This window comes from Thalassophryne amazonica, chromosome 8 (assembly GCF_902500255.1).
Source record: "Thalassophryne amazonica chromosome 8, fThaAma1.1, whole genome shotgun sequence".
Taxonomy (NCBI): domain Eukaryota; kingdom Metazoa; phylum Chordata; class Actinopteri; order Batrachoidiformes; family Batrachoididae; genus Thalassophryne; species Thalassophryne amazonica.
Window position 1 is genome coordinate 99290522 of NC_047110.1, and position 21181 is coordinate 99311702.

Genomic DNA, 21181 nt, shown 5'->3' on the forward strand with positions numbered 1-21181 from the left:
AGCCTAGAGGAAATAAATGCATGAATTAGTTTTTCAGCATCACTCTGAGACAAGACCTTTCTGATTTTAGAGATATTGCGTAAATGCAAAAAGGCAGTCCTACATATTTGTTTAATATGCGCTTTGAATGACATATCCTGATCAAAAATAACTCCAAGATTTCTCACAGTATTACCAGAGATCAGGGAAATGCCATCCAGAGTAACGATCTGGTTAGACACCATGCTTCTAAGATTTGTGGGGCCAAGTACAATAACTTCAGTTTTATCTGAGTTTAAAAGCAGGAAATTAGAGGTCATCCATGTCTTTATGTCTGTAAGACAATCCTGCAGTTTAGCTAATTGGTGTGTATCCTCTGGCTTCATGGATAGATAAAGCTGGGTATCATCTGCGTAACAATGAAAATTTAAGCAATACCGTCTAATAATACTGCCCAAGGGAAGCATGTATAAAGTGAATAAAATTGGTCCTAGCACAGAACCTTGTGGAACTCCATAATTAACTTTAGTCTGTGAAGAAGATTCCCCATTTACATGAACAAACTGTAATCTATTAGACAAATATGATTCAAACCACCGCAGCGCAATGCCTTTAATACCTATGACATGCTCTAATCTCTGTAATAAAATTTTATGGTCAACAGTATCAAAAGCAGCACTGAGGTCCAACAGAACAAGCACAGAGATAAGTCCACTGTCCGAAGCCATAAGAAGATCATTTGTAACCTTCACTAATGCTGTTTCTGTACTATGATGAATTCTAAAACCTGACTGAAACTCTTCAAATAGACCATTCCTCTGCAGGTGATCAGTTAGCTGTTTTACAACTACCCTCTCAAGAATCTTTGAGAGAAAAGGAAGGTTGGAGATTGGCCTATAATTAGCTAAGATAGCTGGGTCAAGTGATGGCTTTTTAAGTAATGGTTTAATTACTGCCACCTTAAAGGCCTGTGGTACATAACCAACTAACAAAGATAGATTGATCATATTTAAGATTGAAGCATTAAATAATGGTAGGACTTCCTTGAGCAGCCTGGCAGGAATGGGGTCTAATAAGCATGTTGATGGTTTGGATGAAGTAACTAATGAAAATAACTCAGACAGAACAATCGGAGAGAAAGAGTCTAACCAAATACCGGCATCACTGAAAGCAGCCAAAGATAACGATACATCTTTGGGATGGTTATGAGTAATTTTTTCTCTAATAGTCAAAATTTTGTTAGCAAAGAAAGTCATGAAGTCATTACTAGTTAAAGTTAATGGAATACTCAGCTCAATAGAGCTCTGACTCTTTGTCAGCCTGGCTACAGTGCTGAAAAGAAACCTGGGGTTGTTCTTATTTTCTTCAATTAGTGATGAGTAGAAAGATGTCCTAGCTTCACGAAGGGCTTTCTTATAGAGCAACAAACTCTTTTTCCAGGCTAAGTGAAGATCTTCTAAATTAGTGAGACGCCATTTCCTCTCCAACTTACGGGTTATCTGCTTTAAGCTACGAGTTTGTGAGTTATACCACGGAGTCAGACACTTCTGATTTAAAGCTCTCTTTTTCAGAGGAGCTACAGCATCCAAAGTTGTCTTCAATGAGGATGTAAAACTATTGACAAGATACTCTAACTCCCTTACAGAGTTTAGGTAGCTACTCTGCTCTGTGTTGGTATATGACATTAGAGAACATAAAGAAGGAATCATATCCTTAAACCTAGTTACAGCGCTTTCTGAAAGACTTCTAGTGTAATGAAACTTATTCCCCACTGCAGGGTAGTCCATCAGGGTAAATGTAAATGTTATTAAAAAATGATCAGACAAAAGGGAGTTTTCAGGGAATACTGTTAAGTCTTCTATTTCCATACCATAAGTCAGAACAAGATCTAAAATATGATTAAAGTGGTGGGTGGACTCATTTACTTTTTGAGCAAAGCCGATAGAGTCTAATAATAGATTAAATGCAGTGTTGAGGCTGTCATTCTCAGCATCTGTGTGGATGTTAAAATCGCCCACTATAATTATCTTATCTGAGCTAAGCACTAAGTCAGACAAAAGGTCTGAAAATTCACAGAGAAACTCACAGTAACGACCAGGTGGACGATAGATAATAACAAATAAAACTGGTTTTTGGGACTTCCAATTTGGATGGACAAGACTAAGAGACAAGCTTTCAAATGAATTAAAGCTCTGTCTAGGTTTTTGATTAATTAATAAGCTGGAATGGAAGATTGCTGCTAATCCTCCGCCCCGGCCCGTGCTACGAGCATTCTGACAGTTAGTGTGACTCGGGGGTGTTGACTCATTTAAACTAACATATTCATCCTGCTGTAACCAAGTTTCTGTTAGGCAGAATAAATCAATACGTTGATCAATTATTATATCATTTACCAACAGGGACTTAGAAGAAAGAGACCTAATGTTTAATAGACCACATTTAACTGTTTTAGTCTGTGGTGCAATTGAAGGTGCTATATTATTTTTTCTTTTTGAATTTTTATGCTTAAATAGATTTTTGCTAGTTATTGGTGGTCTGGGAGCAGGCACCGTCTCTACGGGGATGGGGTAATAAGGGGATGGCAGGGGGAGAGAAGCTGCAGAGAGGTGTATAAGACCACAGCTCTGCCTCCTGGTCCCAACGCTAGACAGTCACAGTTTGGAGGATCCCAAAAAATTGGCCAGATTTCTAGAAATGAGAGCTGCTCCCTCTAAAGTGGGATGGATGCCGTCTCTCCTAACAAGACCAGGTTTTCCCCAGAAGCTTTGCCAATTATCAATGAAGCCCACCTCATTTTTTGGACACCACTCAGACAGCCAGCAATTCAAGGAGAACATGCGGCTAAACATGTCACTCCCGGTCTGATTGGGGAGGGGCCCAGAGAAAACAACAGAGTCCGACATTGTTTTTGCAAAGTTACACACCGATTCAATGTTAATTTTAGTGACCTCCGATTGGCGTAACCGAGTGTCATTACTGCCGACGTGAATTACAATCTTACCAAATTTACGCTTAGCCTTAGCCAGCAATTTCAAATGTCCTTCGATGTCGCCTGCTCTGGCCCCCGGAAGACAATTGACAATGGTTGCTGGTGTCGCTAACTTCACATTTCTCAAAACAGAGTCGCCAATAACCAGAGTTTGATCCTCGGCGAGTGTATCGTCGAGTGGGGAAAAACGGTTAGAGATGTGAACGGGTTGACGGTGTACACGGGGCTTCTGTTTAGGGCTACGCTTCCTCCTCACAGTCACCCAGTCAGCCTGCCTTCCCGACTGCACGGGGTCTGCCAGGGGGGAACTAACGGCGGCTAAGCTACCTTGGTCCGCACCGACTACAGGGGCCTGGCTAGCTGTAGAATTTTCCACGGTGCGGAGCCGAGCCTCCAATTCGCCCAGCCTGGCCTCCAAAGCTACGAATAAGCTGCACTTACTACAAGTACCGTTACTGCTAAAAGAGGCCGAGGAATAACTAAACATTTCACACCCAGAGCAGAAAAGTACGGGAGAGACAGGAGAAGCCGCCATGCTAAAACGGCTAAGAGCTAGTAGCTACGCTAAGCTAGCGGATTCCCAAACAGGGAATCCGACACTAGACAGGCTGTGGAGCAGCACAGGTAACGCACGACAACAGTGCTAAAATAAAATAAAAATCCACTAGACAGGCTGTGGAGCAGCACAGGTAACGCACAACAACAGTGCTAAAAAATAAATAAAATAAAAATAAAAATCCACTGGACAGGCTGTGGAGCAGCACAGGCAACGCACGACAACAGTGCTAAATCAAAATAAAAATCCACTAGACAGGCTGTGGAGCAGCACAGGTAATGCACGACAACAGTGCTAAATAAAAATCCACTAGACAGGCTGTGGAGCAGCACAGGTAACGCACGACAACAGTGCTAAAAAAAAATAAATAAAATAAAAATAAAAATCCACTGGACAGGCTGTGGAGCAGCACAGGTAACGCACGACAACGGTGCCAAAACAAAACAAAAAAACCACTAGACAGGCTGTGGAGCAGCACAGGTAACGCACGACAACAGTGGTAAAAAATAAAATAAAAATCCACTGGACAGGCTGTGGAGCAGCACAGGTAACGCACGACAACAGTGCTAAAAAATAAAATAAAAATCCACTGGACAGGCTGTGGAGCAGCACAGGTAACACACGACAACAGTGGTAAAAAATAAAATAAAAATCCACTGGACAGGCTGTGGAGCAGCACAGGTAACACACGACAACAGTGGTAAAAAATAAAATAAAAATCCACTGGACAGGCTGTGGAGCAGCACAGGTAACACACGACAACAGTGCTAAAAAATAAAATAAAAATCCACTGGACAGGCTGTGGAGCAGCACAGGTAACACACGACAACAGTGGTAAAAAATAAAATAAAAATCCACTGGACAGGCTGTGGAGCAGCACAGGTAACACACGACAACAGTGCTAAAAATAAAATAAAAATCCACTGGACAGGCTGTGGAGCAGCACAGGTAACACACGACAACAGTGGTAAAAAATAAAATAAAAATCCACTGGACAGGCTGTGGAACAGCACAGGTAACACACGACAACAGTGGTAAAAAATAAAATAAAAATCCACTAGACAGGCTGTGGAGCAGCACAGGTAACACATGACAACAGTGCTAAAAAAAAATAAAATCAAAATCAAAATCCACTGGACAGGCTGTGGAGCAGCACAGGTAAAAATCCACTGAACAGGCTGTGGAGCAGCACAGGTAACACACGACAACAGTGCTAAAAAATAAAATAAAAATCCACTGGACAGGCTGTGGAGCAGCACAGGTAACGCACGACAACAGTGCCAAAAAACAAAACAAAAATCCACTGAACAGGCTGTGGAGCAGCACAGGTAACACACGACAACAGTGCTAAAAAATAAAATAAAAATCCACTGAACAGGCTGTGGAGCAGCACAGGTAACGCACGACAACAGTGCTAAAAAATAAAATAAAAATCCACTGGACAGGCTGTGGAGCAGCACAGGTAACACATGACAACAGTGCTAAAAAATAAAATAAAAATCCACTGGACAGGCTGTGGAGCAGCACAGGTAACACACGACAACAGTGCTAAAATAAAATAAAAATCCACTAGGCAGGCTGTGGAGCAGCACAGGTAACGCACGACAACAGCGCTAAAATAAAATAAAAATCCACTAGGCAGGCTGTGGAGCAGCACGACAACAGTGCTAAAAAATAAAATAAAAATAAAAACGAAAGCATTAGCAAGCTAGTTAGCTTGCCAACGCTGATGAAGGTTAGCTGATAAAAGTGCTCCGTCGCGATGCTTCGACCGTTAGAGGTCTTCTTTAGGCGTTGGAGCACGGTGAAAAAGTAAAAAAAAGTAAAAAAGTCTTGAAAAAGACTGTTAATTCAAAGAACTCAAACAGCTCAGTTCAAACAGCTAACAGATACAGCAGAACACCGCTGTGCTCCGGAACAGGAAGTCAAGACCTGATCAGATCCACCCAAAAAAGATGGAATAATAATAACCCATGGGGAAGAATGCCAGAAAAAGGAGATCAGAACTAAATGCCAAACGTGACGTGTAGCCTGCAGATGATCAGTGGGCCTGAACCAGCGCCTTGAGGAAATTCTGCAAACTGTGGCCTAAATGTCAAAAATGGATCAACTACGCATGTAAAACTCCACATAATTTATTGTCGCTTACCTCATTAGCACTGTGAACAAGTGTGATCTGTAAGTTGAAGAGATTTTACATCTTAAATAACTGAAGTAACTTCAGGTCTGCATGCAGGTCCTTATCTTTGTGCTGGTGCTGCCTTGTTTTCAATCCAGCCGACATCTGTTCTGTCCTGAGGTGAAAACTGACTTCATGTAGTTGTTTGGGATAAATCAGCTGCTCAGACAAATGCTACACTTCCCATCTTTTCTGCACTAATTAGCAGCAAACAAAGACTATCACAAAAACACAACCAGATTTCCAGAATGGGTAATTAATTTGACAGTTCTGTCGGTGAGAGTTCGAGGAACGCACATACAGTTTTACTGTTAGTTGTTTTACACAGTTGCCGTGTGTTCATTAATCTTCATGTATTCAACATGTTTGACTTCAGAGTTTCTCACACTGTATACAGCTCCACTCCAAGAACAATACACAGCTGACTGTACCAGGAGCAGAAAATGTGCTGACACGAGTTTGGCAAATGGAGGTAACGGTTAATGACGTGTGTAATCAGCCGATCGCTCAGTGTTGACATTACTGATGGCAATGAGCAAAGGACTCTGGGAGATGATTAGTGCAAGCGATCGTGCAGGTAATCAAGCTTTCAACGTACCAGTGAGACTTCGGTCAAACTACGTCAATATTTAAAATCCAGACTGTTGCAGGTTTTAAAAAAAGACAAATATTACATTAAAATGAATGACATTGGTAGTGGTGGTGTGTGTGTGGTGGTGGTGGGGGTAGTTATAGTACTTTTGAGAGAAATAAACATAACATGATTTTTTTTCCGCCACTGTTTTCACTTATTTTGTGTGACATGTTAGGAAATTTTTTTGCTGTCAAATATGTTCTATTTGCTTTACCTCCACATTTTGTCGTAAAGAGATTGCTGCAAAAATATACTGAAGTTTGAAGTCAGAGTGCATCCATCCATCGATCATTGTTGTGAACCTGCTTTTTCCAGTTAGGGGTAAGTTAGACTAAGATATACATGTACATTCACCGTGGGCATGGATGTCATGGTAATTTTGGGCTGTTAATGGTTTCTTTGAATAATTGATAAATGGACTGCATTTATATAGCGCTTTTTCATCTGCATCAGACGCTCAAAGCGCTTTACAAATAATGCCTCACATTCACGCCAATGACAGGGTGCTGCCATACAAGGTACCCACTCCGCACCGGGAGCAAATAGGGGATTAAACACCTTGCCCAAGGGCCCTTAGTGATTTTCCAGTCAGGTTGGGATTTGAACCGAGAATCCTCGTGTCTCAAGCCCAACCCTTAATCACTAGACCATCATCTCCCCTTTGAACTGTTCTTTTTCCAGGGTGGAATGATTGCACATCATATGTCATGAATGACTTAAAAAAAAAAACAGAACTGGGTGCACAAGCTTGAATTTATTTTGGATCTTCTCTAAATCACACAGGGTCAAAATTATATATACACAGGCTCAAATATATTCATACACTCCCACTAATATTAGGTTAAATGTCCCTTAGCAAGCTGCATCTCGTCCAGGCACTTTTGGTAGCCATCAACAAGCTTCTGGTATAATTCTGATGGGATGGTAGAGTTCATTTAAATTGGTTGGTTTCCTGCCACAAACCTAGATTTTGACCATGGTCCACAAATTTTCAATCGGGTATAGTTTGGGGCTTTGGGAAGGCTATTCCAGAAGCTTAATGTTAGCCTGCTTTATCCAACCCATAATCAGTTTTCATGTGTGTTTGGGATCATTGTCCTGTTGGAACACCCAATTGTGGCCAAGTTTCAACTTTCTAGCTGGCCATTATAAACAAATTAAAACTGTAAAAATATAATCATATGTACACAAATCCAAACATTTAACTGAGGATATTAAAATAAAATATGACTCAGTACTAAAATACCCTTGGCCGTAAGAGCCTTGTGTTCTTTATAATTTGCAGTTGTTTAATTAATTACTAAGATCCTGTTATCTTACATACACTTTGTGCATGTTCAGTAAAGCCCCTCTATTAATCAGTCATTCAAAAACAATATCTACGTTTTAAAAGCATCTGCAGGAGGCTTTGCGTGTGCGTGTACACAAGCTTTTGACAAAATTGGAAGTTATGCAAATCAAGGAATATTTGTAGATCACCCTCTGTGCATTTGCTGGTATTAATGAGACAAATTTAACTCCATAGGAAGTTAACATTGAGTTAGCGGAAGTTAGCATGCATGCTAATGCTGCAAAATCTGCTATCAGGTTACAAAAAAGAGCATTTTCAGTTTTAGAAGTGTTTATTTCTTTCTATCTTTTACATAATGTATGACAAAGAGGATCTATTTACACACAAACGAAACAGAGTTTTGCAACTAGCTACCAGCCTGTGACGTCACCATGCTAACATCCACGAAATAAGTTCAGAGGTGTTATTAGTTTTCAAAAACAGCATTTTTGGTTTTAGAAGTGTTTATTTCTCACTATCTTTTACGTAATATATGACAAAGAGGATATATTTACAACAAATGAGACAGTTTTGCAGTTAACTACCAGCCTGTGACGTCACCATACTAACGTCCGCAAAATAAGTTCAGAGGTGTTATTAGGTTCCAAACATGGCATTTTCGGTTTTAGAAGTGTTTATTTCTCGCTAGCTTTTACATAATATATGAGAGGCATGCATATAAACACAAAGTAAGGCGGTTGTGGAGAGACCAGCTACTGATGTCACAGTGCAGCTCTACTCGGATTGGCTGTCATGCCCACCACTCAAAAACAAAACTGAATAGAGGTCTAGTGATGGTTTAGTGGTTAAGGTGTTGGGCTTGAGTCCAGAAGATCATGGGTTCAACTCCCAACCTGACTGGAAAATCACTAAGGGCCCTTGGGCAAGGCCTTTAATCCCCTATTGCTCTCGGTGTGTAGTGAGTGCCTTGTATGGCAGCCCTGACATCGGGGTGAATGTGAGGCATAATTGTAAAGTGCTTTGAGCGTCTGATGCAGATGGAAAAGTACTATATAAATGCAGCCCATTTATGCGACTTTTTTAACCTCTTAAAATGCCTCTTAAAATATGCCAAGGTCAGGTATCTTTGAACTTGTCCAAGGTCTGTGTCCCAAGGATGTTCCCTGTGAATTTGAGGACTGTGGCAGTAATAGAACTGGACTTATGTTGAACACAGACAGACAGAATGATGGACGCCAGACAGACGGACACCAGGTCTTCACAATACCCGATGGCCATATGTTGGCCTCGGATAAAAATGATGGACGCAAACCAAAGGAGCAAACAAAACTTGGCAGGAAAATTTCCTGTAAAATTTAAATGAACACTTTAGAAAACAAATTATGTCCACACTTCAGACTTAGTCCTCTTAAAAGGTTAAAAACTGTCCCCTGCGCTGTCATCTCCTCCTTCCTCCATGATTTCAAACCCGCCCATATTACATGGCCTGTGTGTGCCCCTGCTTTGGGAGACTTCGATGATGCTGTACAGTTTTTCACATCATGATAATCCACCGCAGCAGTTTGATAATTAAAATTTGAGATGGTAATTGTTTTCGTTACATCCCTACCTGACACCCAGTCCATGCAAGGACTGAGCAGTGAAGGTGTCATATCCAACCCAATCTCCTGTTTGGTGTTAATCCTTCAGATCAGGAGATATCTATCACAGAATGACTGTCTGGAGAGGCAGATGCAGGGCCTCTGATTTTAAGAGCTGCTGCTGCAGTTTGCTGTTGTCACTTTCTAAAAGTCCAGTCATATCCATCCCACGCAAAATGTCCTTCGATCACATAATAAAAAATTACATTTTGTAAACACATATTGTGGCAGCTCATTGGGGGCGCAAATATCTGACAGCAAATCGTTTGTATTGAAAAGTTACTGAGAGGTTTTAGGCACTCCCAAAACATTAATTTTGCTTCAAGTGATGTAGTCTACCCTTGGCTCCACGTTTGGAACAGAAATGAGGTTCTGTATATTTGCACAGTGCGACTGCCCAACAGGGACACTTTTGGAGTTGGAGGAGTCGGCCCTGGTGCTTACGGCCTATTTCCAAACTGTCAGTTTGTTATGTTATGGAACGAGGCTTGTTTTCAGAGATGAACTCACTTACTCAAGGTCACTAAACCACTTCCTACTGCTGCAATATTGTTCCAGCAAATGGTGCATTCTTCACATTTTCCTGCCGAACCATCATTAGAGCACGTCCACCTGAATTTGAGCAAGGGGGAAAGAGAAAGTCATGGTGTTTTGGTACGTGTTGCATTGTCCCCAGAAATTTTGTGAAGAAGACATTTGGTTGTGGAACAAAAAGTTCTTGTTATTGCGGATTGTAATGTATGGCGAGACTGACATTATGAGTAGAGAATCCAAAAAGTGGTTCACAAACTCAGCAGATCAGTTTTGTAATAATATATGAACTATAATATGGCACAATCAGAATTTTAGTTGCAATGAGTAATCTGGATCAGGCCCATTAAATGGTTTGATCTTGATGAAGCAGCAAAAATTTTTCTAGAAACTGCAGCACGACAATCGCCCCTGAACAGCAAACAGGCAGGACAGCCAAATGTCCATTCTGCACATTAAAACAGAACAGAATGCCTTCATTGTTATTGTACAGTTGTATAATGAAATCTAGAACATCGTGCAGAATCTTTGAAAGATTCAACACAAACATTTGCACTGCATATTTGAATTACACACATCCATGTAAAAATGATAAAAGAGGGACAAGTATAAATAAATACATAATAAACACACACACACATGAGTTAAAACTGGGATTCCGGCGAGGGCGGTCGCATCTCCTCCTCTCTCCTCTCCCTCTGTGCTTTTCTATCTCTGCTCCAACCTTCAAAAGCCCCAACTTCACCAGACTGTGAATTCTTCGAACTACATTTGGATTAACCATGGATTGATCAGCTGGTCTCTGAACACTATTGACACCATTTTTTCAACAAGGAAATCAGGGGTGGGGGACCCTGCCTGCCCAGATGGAACCTACCCTGCAGTTCTCGACACCTGGGAGAAGTGGCGTGTTGCGTGCTTGGTACCACTCTCTGTCAAGGACGTGAAAGACTAATTTATATTTGGTTTTATTGTGGGAGGACTGGTGCTTATTGGTTTATGTGCTGGCCTGACCTACTGAAGAAGATGGCTGCTACCAGAACCACGACCCCTCATCTGTCCGTCATGATTAATGAGTTGGGCAAGGCGATACAGTCTCAGACTGCGTTAACCCTTGAACTCAGACGTAAGTTGGATAACATCTTGGAGCAAATGTACGCCTTGCAAAGGAAGATGTCAGAAACCAGGGAATACTCATAAACTGGATTCGGTCAGTCAGAGGAGCTGCAAATGTGTTTCTCTGCTCAACCCTAAACACGGCAGGCTTATCAGCTCCGAAGGTCAAAACGCCCCGCTGTTTTCCTCCAGAATAATTTCTATGGACTTGGTGAACCATTCGGCTGTCCTTCTTATCTTCTGCCCTCCCCTACAGTCTGATGTTGTTAAGGCAACTCCAGACATTATGCACACACTGAAACATACAAACTCATCTGACTGATACAAACTCATGTCATCTGCTCATATGACGCATGATCCCCACTCCTACCACCTCCCCTTGCCTCCGCCCTGCGACTCCTCCCCCCTCCGGAGGCCGCTTGGCTCTGAGCTGCAGCGGCCTTCACCTCTCCCCGAAGCTCGCGGCTGCACGGGAGTCTGCTGCGGTCACCCCATACTCACATTGTCTCTATTTGGATGACGGACTGTCTTAAAGTTTAGCGTACATAAACAATCAAATGTATATGTGCGGTGTTTTAATTCTGATGTGTGTCATTATTTTGTCCAGCTAGTAATAATTGTGGATTAATTGCTGTATTTCTTGTCTAAGGTAATTGGGTGTGATATGAATTGCCCTTTTAAGGATCAGTAAAGTTGTTTGTATCTTGAATCTTGAAAATGCACGCGCGTACACACACACACACACACACACACACACACACACACACACACATAATATATATATATATATATATATATATATATATATATATATATATATATATATATATATATATATATATATATATTACACAGTCCCTAGTGATACTGCACAGGATGTATTGAGTGGCAGCAGTGCACAATTACAAGACAGAGTTCAGTGCTTTGATGGCTTTGGATAGAAGCCTTAGAGAAGTCTGAAGGTGCAAGCCTTGATAGATCTGCAGCACTTTCCAGATGGCAGCAGAGTGAAGAGGTGGTGGTCAGTGCGAGAAGAGCCTTTCACGATGTTTGTGGCCCGATGAGCTGTAGCAGTGGCTTTTCTACACTGAATTACTCCACACACACACACACACACACACACACACACACACACACACACACACACACACACACACACAAATTTTTGCAACAGGCATTTTTAAAATGAAATATAAATTAAAATTATTATTTTATTATTAATGTTTTAGAAGTGCCCGTGAAATTGCAATTGAAACTGGCATCAAAAGACGACAGACTACAATACAGCTCTTAAAACATCCATGAATTACAAATATGAATAAACACACTCTTACACATGCCCATATATAGAGGGGGTTCAGGGGGTTCAACCGAACCCCCCCTGAGAATTCTGATGATTTTTTTCTGATCTGGATATCAACGTTATGTATTTTCTTTTCATTGATAATAAGCAACAAGCACTAACTGTTACACAGCTAATCCCTTAATCCCTTAAGTGATTAAAGGGGAAACTGCTAGATAAACTTTTCCCATGGGGGTTGAGAATTTTTGCTCCCTGGTCCCTATCCTCCTCTGATATCAAACAGATTAGTAGGCTTGTAAATACCCATGTAGACACACAATTACACTTGTCTGGTTTGTAAAAATATGTTTGTATGTATAAGATGAGAAATAAAGGGAGCTTCTCCTTCCTGTTGCAAATACTGTAAAGGTGCAACTATTCACGTGGGATTTATTATGCGAATTTAGTGAGTTAAACAAGGTCACCAAATTAAATACCGCTATTTTAATACATAATGTACATATACATACATATTCATAATGTAAACGCGAATATTAATACCGCTAAATACGAGGTCTGTTAGAAAACTATCTGACCTTTTTATTTTTTGCAAAAAATATATGGATTTGAATCATGTGCACTTGCATCAGCCAAGCTTGAACCTTCGTGCGCATGCGTGAGTTTTTTCACGCCTGTCGGTTGCGTCATTCGCAACCAACATTCACAACCGACAGGCAGGTATAAAGTTTGCATTAATGTTATCTTGGTTGTTCCTGGGTGGTTCTTATGGCAACTGATCCAATCCCAAGCAAGGACTATTTGTATATAAAAATGTATTTCCTAAAATGATGGGGAATGGGGATTACACAGATTAAGGAGTGCTCCAGCCGGTTTAAAGACCACCCACAGCGTCTGAGAGCACTCCGAGCGCCGATCGACAGGCTGAAACCCTGCTGAAACAACCAGATCATTTCCAAAGTGAGGGCTTTGTTGATCCGGGACGTCGTCTGACTTCCACAGAAATGGCAGAAGACGTGGACATCAGCACTTTTTCGGCACATTCCACTGTTACAGGACTTTTTGTCATGAAAAGAAAAGCGGACGGATGCGCCACAGAGCCGCTCATGGCGCGGACAAAAGCACCTCCGTGTTGGTCTCACAGGACGGCTTTCAGATGGCTTTCAGACGACTTTCGGTGGCTTTTCAGTCGTGTGACTATCCGAGAAATTGTGGATGAGCTGGACATGCCAGAACATGTCCTGTGAGGCTTCATCATGGCGTTGCTTTGCGCCATGCGGCTCGGTCCCGACGTGCAAATTTCTCCGCTCCTCTTTCCATGACAAAAACTCCTGTAACAGTGGAATGTGCTGTTCATTTCCAAACTGAACGCTGTGTTGATCTGGTATGTCGTCTGACTAGCACAGGAATTGTGAAAACAAACAATCACAATTGGATAATCACACGACTGAAAAGCAACCGGAATCCATCTGAAAGCCGTCCTGTGAGACCAACACGGAGGTGCTTTTGTCCGGGGTGGACCACTGCTCACACAAAGCCTGCTCACAGGCAATTGCCGCAACCGACAGGCATGAAAAAACTCACGCATGCGCACGAAGTTTCAAGCTTGGCTGATGCAATCACACGTGATTCAAATCCATATGGTTTTTGCAAAAAATAAAAAGGTCGGATAGTTTTCTAACAGACCTTGTATTTAGCTTGTTTTGTAAATATTAGGCTAAATCTGTAACTCGTTAGCATTAACTAATTTGCTAAAGGTTTATGTTTGACACAAATTTGATAATGTAGTATTTGCCTTTTTTCTCTAAATTTAAACTGAAGTGTTACTAGCGTTCCCATGCCAATGAAATCAAAAGTGATTCTTTTTCTCCCTCAAATAAACCAGTTAATTATGAAGATAAGCCTCATTTTAAATATTCTTCTTCTTATTATTATTAGGGCCCGAGTAGGCAACGTCCTACGAGGACCCTATTGTAATTGCGCTGTTTATTATTATTATTATTATTATTATTATTATTATTATTATTATTATTATTATTTATTAGGGCCCGAGTAGGCAACGTCCTATGAGGACCCTATTGTAATTGCGCTGTTTATTATTATTATTATTATTATTATTATTCTCACTCTTGAAATCGAAATTTCGGCCTCTTCCCATGCTCAAAAACTCACCAAACTTTCCAAAGTTGTCCGGCCGGATCCAAAATTCGATATTTTGGGGGTATCGCACATGGTTGCAGAAAAATCGCGAAATAGCGCCCCCTAGAAATGTTCAAAAACCCCTCTGCATTGGGCTTTTTTCGTCGTAGCCTCGGTACACATATTTACCATGCCAGGACGCATGAAAAAGTCTCTTACTGTCATGGTGAAATATCGACAGGAAGTCGGCCATTTTGATTTTAAGTTTCGATTTTGAGCAAATTTTTGCCATTTTTGGCCATTTCCACTACTTTCATTTGAACAAACTCATCCTAGGGATTTTAGCCGATCGTCTTCAAATTTGGTCAAAATCATCACAACACAAAGGTGATCAAAAGTTATCAAAAGATTCTAATTAACTCAAAAGGAGTGGCTGCTAGGGGTCGTCAAACTTTGGCGAGCTTTTGGGAGCACGCCATTTCAATTCGAACGGCTGTCACGCCCACATACTTCATCGTAGATCCTTCAAACTTGCTGGACATGATGAGGGCTCCGCCCTCAACGACTACATATCTTAAGTTCCCACCTGCGCCATAGCGCCCCCCGGTGGTGGCGGGAAATGTCCTATTTTTACTTTAAGAGGTCCTGATGTCACATACTTAACCCAATCAACTTCATTCCACTTCTAAAACATGCAGAACAAATTGGTGAATGTAGGCGATGAACGCCGTGAAGTTACGAGTAACTTTATCCGTGTGGCGGCGTGCCGAATATTGCCCATTCGCCATGAAATTACGTTCTTCATTTTGACGGCTTTAATTTTGTCACATCATCATGAAAATTGATACATAGGTCGAGTACAACAACCTCTTACAATTCATAGGGGCGTCACCCATGGGCGGGGCAAAATGCCTCAATAGCGCCCCCTTGAAAATTTCAAAAACCCCTCCACATAGGGTTTTTTTTTTTGGAGTAGAGAGATGAAAATTGGTACACATGTGTGACTTTCATAGACGTACAAAAAAGTCTCTTGCACCATGAGTCTACGCCAAACAGGAAGTTGGCCATTTTGAATTTTCTTCTTATTTTGAAATGATTTCCACATGTTGTATATGAACGAAATCCTCCTAGGGATATTGTCCAATGCACTTCAAATTTCTTTGACAGCATCCAGAGATCACACTGACCAAAAGCTATCGAAAGCTTTTCTCTATGTTGAAGGGTGTGGCCGCTATGGTGCCGCCATTTTGACCCTTTGCCATGGAACATCAAGTCATGATAACTCCTTCATGCTTTGCCTGATTGACTTGAAACTTCACATGTATGATGAGGGTTGGCTCCTGAACACAACCAGCCCCTCTGTTTGTACACTGAGTGCCCCCTAGTGGATGAACAATCAACATGTCATAACTCCTTGATGCATTGTATGATTTGTTTAAAATTTTAACTGTGTGATGAGTGGTTGCCCCTGCATGCACATGCCCACATGTGGTCACAAGGGCACCCACTGGCCTGGGTAGGCGGTTGCACGGAACAAGGGCCCGTATATGACTGCTTGCAGTCCTAGTTATTAGGGCCCGAGTAGGCCACGTCCTACGAGGACCCTATTGTAATTGCGCTGTTTATTATTATTATTATTATTATTATTTATTATTATTATTATTAGGGCCCGAGTATGCAAGGTCCTACGAGGACCCTATTGTAATTGCGCTGTTTATTATTATTATTATTATTATTATTTATTATTATTATTAGGGCCCGATTAGGCAACGTCCTACGAGGACCCTATTGTAATTGCGCTGTTTATTAGGGCCCGAGTAGGCAACATCCTACAAGGACCCTATTGTAATTGTGCTGTTTATTATTATTATTATTATTATTATTATTTATTATTATTATTTTTATTATTATTATTATTATTATTATTATTCTCACTCTTGAAATCGAAATTTCGGCCTCTTCCCATGCTCAAAAACTCACCAAACTTTCCAAAGTCGTCCGGCCGGATACGAAATTCGATATTTTGGGGGCGTCGCACATGGTCGAGGAAAAAAATCGCGAAATAGCGCCCCCTAGAAATTTTCAAAAACCCCTCCGCTTTGGGCTTTTTTCGTCGTAGCCTCACGAAATTCGGTACACATATTTACCATGCCAGGACCCATGAAAAAGTCTCTTACTGTCATGGTGAAATATCAACAGGAAGTCAGCCATTTTGATTTTAAGTTTCGATTTTGAGCAAATTTTTGCCATTTTTGGCCATTTCCACTACTTACATTTGAACGAACTCGTCCTAGGGATTTCATCCGATCGTCTTCAAATTTGGTCAAAATCATCACAACACAATGGTGATCAAAAGTTATCAAAAGATTCCAATTAAGACAAAAGGTGTGGCTGCTAGGGGTCGTCAAACTTTGGCGAGCTTTTCGGAGCATGCCATTTCACTTCGAACGGCTGTCACGCCCACATACTTCATCATAGATCCTTAAAACTTGCTGGACATAATGAAGGCTCCGCCCTGAATGTCTACATATCTTAAGTTCCCACCTGCGCCATAGCACCCCCCAGTGGTGGCGGGAAAGGTCCTATTTTTACTTTAAGAGGTCCTGATGTCACATACTTAACCCAATCAACTTCATTCCACTTCTGAAACATGCAGAACAAATTGGTGAACATAGGCGATGAACGCCGTGAAGTTACGAGTAACGGCGTCCGTGTGGCGGCGTGCCCAATATTGACCATTTGCCATGAAATTACGTTCTTCCTTTTGACGGCTTTAATTTTGTCACATCATCATGAACATTGATACACAGGTCGAGCACGACAACCTCTTACAATTCATAGGGGCGTTGCGCATGGGCGGGGCAAAATGCCTCAATAGCGCCCCCTTGAATCTTTCAAAAACCCCTCCACGTAGGGTTTTTTTTTTTGGAGTAGGGAGATGAAAATTGGTACACATATGTGAATTGCATAGACGTACAAAAAAGTCTCTTGCACCATGGTTCTACTCCAAACAGGAAGTCGGCCATTTTGAATTTTCTTCTCATTTTGGCGTGATTTCCACATGTTGTATTTGAACGAACTCCTCCTAGGGATTTCGTCCAATGCACTTCAAATTTCTTCCACATCACCCACAGACGATACTGACCAAGAGTTATCGAAAGCTTTTCTTTATGTCGAAGGGTGTGGCTGCTGTGGCGCCGCCATTTTGACCCTTCGCCATGGAACATTATACTTAAACAGGTACTGATGTCACATACTTAACACCATCAACTTCCTTCCACTTCTAAAACATGCAGAACAAGTTGGTGAACATAGGCGATGATCGCTGTGAACTTACGATTAACGGCTTCTGTGTGGTGGCGTACCGAATATCGCCCATTCGCCATGAAATTACGTTCTTCCATTTGACGGCTTTAATTTTGTCATATCATCATGAAAATTAATACACAGGTCAAGCATGACAACCTCATACAATTCATAGGGGTCTCGCACATGGGCAGGGCAAAGTGCCTCAATAGTGCCCCCTTGAAAATTAAAAAAACCCTCCCCATAGGGTTTTTTTTTTTTGGAGTAGGGAGATGAAAATTGGTACACAAGTGTGACTTGCAAAGGAGAAGTGCTCACTTCTGGCATCAGAATTTTGGCTCTCTGTTGGGATTGTTTACACAGAGACTGCTACCTGCTGCTTTGGACTTGAACTAACAGTCTTTTTCAAGACTTTTTTACTTTTTTACCTTTTTACTTTTTTTTAACTTTTTTACTGTGCTCCAACGCCTAAGGAAGACCTCTAACGGTCGAAACATCGCGACGGAGCACTTTTATCAGCTAACTTTCATTAGCGTTGGCAAGCTAACTAGCTTGCTAACGCTTTCGTTTTTATTTTTTTATTTTTATTTTATTTTAGCACCGTTGTCGTGCGTTCGCTGTTGTCGTGCGTTGCCTGTGCTGCTTCATGGCCTGTTTGGTGCCTTGATTGGGGCACTCCTTCTGCTGAATCACCTCTGGATTATTTGCACATTATTCACTTTGTGTGTTTTTGGGAATCCGCTAGCTTAGCGCAGCTACTAGCTCTTAGCCGATTTAGCATGGCGGCTTCTCCTGTCTCTCCCGTACTTTTCTGCTCTGGGTGTGAAATGTTTAGTTATTCCTCGGCCTCCTTTAGCAGTAACGGTACTTGTAATAAGTGCAGCTTATTCGTAGCTTTGGAGGCCAGGCTGGGCGAATTGGAGGCTCGGCTCTGCACCGTGGAAAATTCTACAGCTAGCCAGGCCCCTGTAGTCGGTGCGGACCAAGGTAGCTTAGCCGCCGTTAGTTCCCCCCTGGCAGATCCCGTGCAGTCGTGAAAGCAGGCTGACTGGGTGACTGTGAGGAGGAAGCGTAGCCCTAAACAGAAGCCCCGTGTACACCGTCAACCCGTTCACATCTCTAACCGTTTTTCCCCACTCGACGATACACTCGCCGAGGATCAAACTCTGGTTATTGGCGACTCTGTTTTGAGAAATGTGAAGTTAGCGACACCAGCAACCATTGTCAATTGTCTTCCGGGGGCCCTGTCGAAGGACATTTGAAATTGCTGGCTAAGGCTAAGCGTAAATTTGGTAAGATTGTAATTCACGTCGGCAGTAATGACACTCGGTTACGCCAATCGGAGGTCACTAAAATTAACATTAAATCGGTGTGTAACTTTGCAAAAACAATGTCGGACTCTGTTGTTTTCTCTGGGCCCCTCCCCAATCAGACCGGGAGTGACATGTTTAGCCGCATGTTCTCCTTGAATTGCTGGCTGTCTGAGTGGTGTCCAAAAAATGAGGTGGGCTTCATTGATAATTGGCAAAGCTTCTGGGGAAAACCTGGTCTTGTTAGGAGAGACGGCATCCATCCCACTTTAGAGGGAGCAGCTCTCATTTCTAGAAATCTGGCCAATTTTTTTGGATCCTCCAAACTGTGACTGTCTAGCGTTGGGACCAGGAGGCAGAGCTGTGGTCTTATACACCTCTCTGCAGCTTCTCTCCCCCTGCCATCCCCTCATTACCCCATCCCCGTAGAGACGGTGCCTGCTCCCAGACCACCAATAACCAGCAAAAATCTATTTAAGCATAAAAATTCAAAAAGAAAAAATAATATAGCACCTTCAATTGCACCACAGACTAAAACAGTTAAATGTGGTCTATTAAACATTAGGTCTCTCTCTTCTAAGTCCCTGTTGGTAAATGATATAATAATTGATCAACGTATTGATTTATTCTGCCTAACAGAAACCTGGTTACAGCAGGATGAATATGTTAGTTTAAATGAGTCAACACCCCCGAGTCACACTAACTGTCAGAATGCTTGTAGTACGGGCCGGGGCGGAGGATTAGCAGCAATCTTCCATTCCAGCTTATTAATTAATCAAAAACCTAGACAGAGCTTTAATTCATTTGAAAGCTTGTCTCTTAGTCTTGTCCATCCAAATTGGAAGTCCCAAAGAACAGTTTTATTTGTTATTATCTATCGTCCACCTGGTCGTTACTGTGAGTTTCTCTGTGAATTTTCAGACCTTTTGTCTGACTTAGTGCTTAGCTCAGATAAGATACTTATAGTGGGCGATTTTAACATCCACACAGATGCTGAGAATGACAGCCTCAACACTGCATTTAATCTATTATTAGACTCTATCGGCTTTGCTCAAAAAGTAAATGAGTCCACCCACCACTTTAATCATATTTTAGATCTTGTTCTGACTTATGGTATGGAAATAGAAGACTTAACAGTATTCCCTGAAAACTCCCTTCTGTCTGATCATTTTTTAATAACATTTACATTTACCCTGATGGACTACCCTGCAGTGGGGAATAAGTTTCATTACACTAGAAGTCTTTCAGAAAGCGCTGTAACTAGGTTTAAGGATATGATTCCTTCTTTATGTTCTCTAATGTCATATACCAACACAGAGCAGAGTAGCTACCTAAACTCTGTAAGGGAGTTAGAGTATCTCGTCAATAGTTTTACATCCTCATTGAAGACAACTTTGGATGCTGTAGCTCCTCTGAAAAAGAGAGCTTTAAATCAGAAGTGTCTGACTCCGTGGTATAACTCACAAACTCGTAGCTTAAAGCAGATAACCCGTAAGTTGGAGAGGAAATGGCGTCTCACTAATTTAGAAGATCTTCAGTTAGCCTGGAAAAAGAGTTTGTTGCTCTATAAAAAAGCCCTCTGTAAAGCTAGGACATCTTTCTACTCATCACTAATTGAAGAAAATAAGAACAACCCCAGGTTTCTTTTCAGCACTGTAGCCAGGCTGACAAAGAGTCAGAGCTCTATTGAGCTGAGTATTCCATTAACTTTAACTAGTAATGACTTCATGACTTTCTTTGCTAACAAAATTTTGACTATTAGAGAAAAAAATTACTCATAACCATCCCAAAGATGTATCGTTGTCTTTGGCTGATGCCGGTATTTGGTTAGACTCTTTCTCTCCGATTGTTCTGTCTGAGTTATTTTCATTAGTTACTTCATCCAAACCATCAACATGTTTATTAGACCCCATTCCTGCCAGGCTGCTCAAGGAAGTCCTACCATTATTTAATGCTTCAATCTTAAATATGATCAATCTATCTTTGTTAGTTGGTTATGTACCACAGGCCTTTAAGGTGGCAGTAATTAAACCATTACTTAAAAAGCCATCACTTGACCCAGCTATCTTAGCTAATTATAGGCCAATCTCCAACCTTCCTTTTCTCTCAGAGATTCTTGAGAGGGTAGTTGTAAAACAGCTAACTGATCACCTGCAGAGGAATGGTCTATTTGAAGAGTTTCAGTCAGGTTTTAGAATTCATCATAGTACA